Source organism: Octopus bimaculoides, chromosome 27 (assembly GCF_001194135.2).
Source record: "Octopus bimaculoides isolate UCB-OBI-ISO-001 chromosome 27, ASM119413v2, whole genome shotgun sequence".
In the NCBI taxonomy this organism is placed as follows: Eukaryota; Metazoa; Mollusca; class Cephalopoda; order Octopoda; family Octopodidae; genus Octopus; species Octopus bimaculoides.
In genome coordinates, this window is record NC_069007.1 from 12,712,053 (window position 1) to 12,715,440 (window position 3,388).

Below are 3,388 nucleotides of genomic sequence, written 5' to 3' on the forward strand. Positions count from 1 at the left end.
TTGCACAAGCATTTCTATAGCCAATTACACGGATGAAATTTACGTATGCTTAATAATGTTACGCAAAACAGCCTTCAGACTTTCCCTATTAATTTCATCATCTTTTGAATTATGAACATATTTACATCATAAAGGTTTTTTCATTGTAAGGCTTTCTTTTTTAGTTGATTTTCACCTAGCAAGATTTATCGTAGATGGCGTAATAAGTCACACCCGGACAACGTCGGGTTATACTGCTAGTATATATATATATATATATATATATGTGTGTGTTTGTGTGTGTGTGTATTGTCTATATCTCTGTGTGTATATGCATTTGCATGAGTGTGTGTGTGTGTGTCTAAATATAGAATAAAAGAAAAGTAAGGAAGAAGACACTAAACTTATCAAATGTTGTCTGTGACATTTAACGTTTGGTGATCATGCTGAAAACATCCAGCAGATGTTCTCTCACCATATCCATGTTTGTTTTTGTTTCTCTGATTTCCCTTCTTCTTTTGTTCAATTTGAGACTTTAATGACCAAGGAATAATGATATTGTTGTTGTTGTTAGTAATCTCTTAACTTTGTCACGAAGTCACAGTTTGTCAGAAAGAAGGATACATTCGAAGTATGTCAACCACAGACTTAGAATGGTAGTTTAATATTTGAATCGACAAAGAAGTTTCTGTGTGGTTCCTTGAAGTACTGACATTAGAGGTTAAATTTCACACCAATATATTCCCTAAAGTCGTAGATATCAACTAAAACATCTACAGACAAGGGGCTCATAATCTACAGGGACCTCAAAATTATTAAAAGGTATCTCTTGTGATTTTTCTTTCAACTTTTAATTGTTTCAGTCATAGGATTATGGTCACACCGGGCACTAGTGTAGCTAGGGTTTGTCCACTCCGGGCAGCACTTTTCATCCTGTTGTAGGCTATTACTGTAAGCAATATGTGTTTTTTGTGGGGTCCCGGGGTGGCAAACAGAAGGGTTAGGGTTAGCACACACTCTAGCTAAGCTAGTGATTCTGGGGCACTATCTTGAAAGGTTTTAAGTGAACAAATCACCCCCAGTACTTACTTATTAACTCTGGTACTTACACTGTTGGTTGCTTTTGCTAAAGTCCAAGGTTTGTTGATGCAAACGAACTAACACCAGTTGTAAAGCAGTTAGGTGGGGGTACGAAAAAGATTTCCATGCACACGCTCACTTGCTTACTTACATGTATATGATGCACAGTTTCCATTCTATCAAATTCACTAACAAAACATTGGTCGCCCTGCAAAATTTTTTTCCCACGAGAGTTCTGGACCCCAATTATGAATTCATTTGCATACAGCTAATCAGAGCTTAACTATCAAACTAACTCATGAACAACCACAGTTCCTCCAAATTTACTTTATGAGTGATGTAGGATTCCAAACCCGAAGGAGGTATCAACATTTCAGATGATGGGTCATGTTACATACAGCGCCAACTGCTGCAAAAGAGAGTATATCCACTGACAGCTTCTCGGTGCGATCAAAAATCACATAACCCCTTTCAGGTTAGGGCCTGAAATACTCCAAACACAGCATGTTGCTTAGTCGAATTAGTCCATCATTTACTACACAAAAGTCTTGTTGTCAATGCTGCACTTACCCATCTCACCTGTTTCAACATAACTGTAATATATTATATAAAAACTATGCCATTTTAATCCCATAAATGCCAGGTGTCTCTGCTAGTATATATATATATTTCGTTTTTGGATTTGGTTTGCAAGATTCTTTATGTGAGTTCGTGTGTTGAAGCATATTCTGTTGTGTCTGGGGAGAGTCATTTTCTTTTGGTGCCTTATAATTTAACACACTCACCAGTAAAATTTCCACTTATTTCTTATTTTTATTTTTATTTCTATTTTTAATTTTTATTTTTATATATAAAAATAAGAAATAAGTGGAAATTTTACCGGTGAGTGTGTTAAAATTATAAGTCACAAAAAGAAAATGACTTGCCCTAGACACAACAGTATATGCATACATATATATATGTATGTATACACACACACACACCCTTGGAGTAGTTGTTGCTAGGAAGGGCATCCAGCTGTAGAAACCATGCCAAATCAGACTGGAACCTGGTGCAGCCCTCCAGCTTACCAGTTCCAGTCAAACCAATGCCAGCAAGGAAAGCAGACGTTAAATGATGATGATGATGATACATGTGTGTGTGTGTGTGTGTGTGTGTGTGTGTATACACACACACACACACACATATGTATGTATGTATAAATACTGTTTAGTTCTGAATCAACCTTGGTAGAACAGCTTTGGGTACCTTATGCTTTGACCAAATCTGAACAAGCAACAGCAGCCTTTCATTTGTAAGAAAAAGCAAGCTTGGATCATGGCTCCATCAGGATTTGATTTTAGGGTGAAGAAGGGAAAAAGGGTACCTAACCTGAAAGTGAAGGGTGAAGGGGTCTCAGTTCTGGAGAAGAAGGATTGGACAAAGGGTGTTGTTGAGTGAAGGATTTGGTGGGTGTAAGGGTAGATGGGGATTAAAACAGATTAGCTGTTTAATCCAATGGATGGATTAATTGAAACAGCAGAAACCAAGAAATTTACAGATGAACTTCTTCATTGGTTTAAAGTAATAAAAGCTGTTAAAATGGAGAAGTAAATTTGCTGCCATGAGGAAGGAGAGAAGTTTAACATTTTGGACCAGAAAACTTTGCAGGAAAAAGAGATGAAATGTCAACAGTGTGCACATGTTGTTTGTGTGTATGTGTGTATAAAGTTACTTGTGTATAAGAGTGTTTATTTGTGTGTGTGTGTGTGTGAAAAATTTATTCATCACTAATTTTGACTGAGGGTGCTGAATAACACCTATATTGCTAGAAATAAGCATGTGCACGCATGCACACACACACACACTCACACACATGTGTATATATAGAGCAATATATACATATTAAACTAAACTATAAATATATATATGTGTGTGTATGTATGTACATATATATATATAGAACCCCCTGCACTGATAGGAACTGTATCGTATGTAGATTTAGCCCACAAACGAACTGCAAAACCAGAAATGTGGTCTATAGTATAAGATGTACAGAGGGACGATGCAGAAATAAGACAATGACATATGTAGGCGAAACAGCAAGGAGCATAGGGGAGCGGGCAAACGAACATTGGAGGGAACTTAAGGAAGGGAAGAACTCATCAGATCTGTACCAGCACGCTGAGCAAGAACATAGAGGCTCAATCAACAACATAGAGATTAAAATCTTATCTACACATAGCAGTGATGCAGCACTTAGACAAATTACTGAAGCTACACACATAATAGAAGAGAAACCTAGCCTGAATAGGAAACTAGAATGGAACACTAACACACACCCCTAACA

At 37.0% G+C, this 3,388-nt stretch overlaps 1 protein-coding gene across 2 annotated transcripts in view; it reads left to right on the plus strand.

Annotated features, from left to right (window-relative positions):
- The window catches only part of LOC106881775 (uncharacterized), a 48,933-nt gene that overhangs the window by 26,432 nt on the left and 19,113 nt on the right, over positions 1 to 3,388 (plus strand). Inside the window, exon 1 of one of the 2 annotated variants that reach the window (XM_014932280.2) lies at positions 780 to 801. The exons of the other annotated variant lie outside the window; for it this stretch is intronic. The gene's annotated coding sequence lies outside the window, so the exon portion shown is untranslated. Of the gene's footprint in view, positions 1 to 779; positions 802 to 3,388 lie in introns of those variants that run through there. 2 annotated transcript variants of the gene reach the window in all.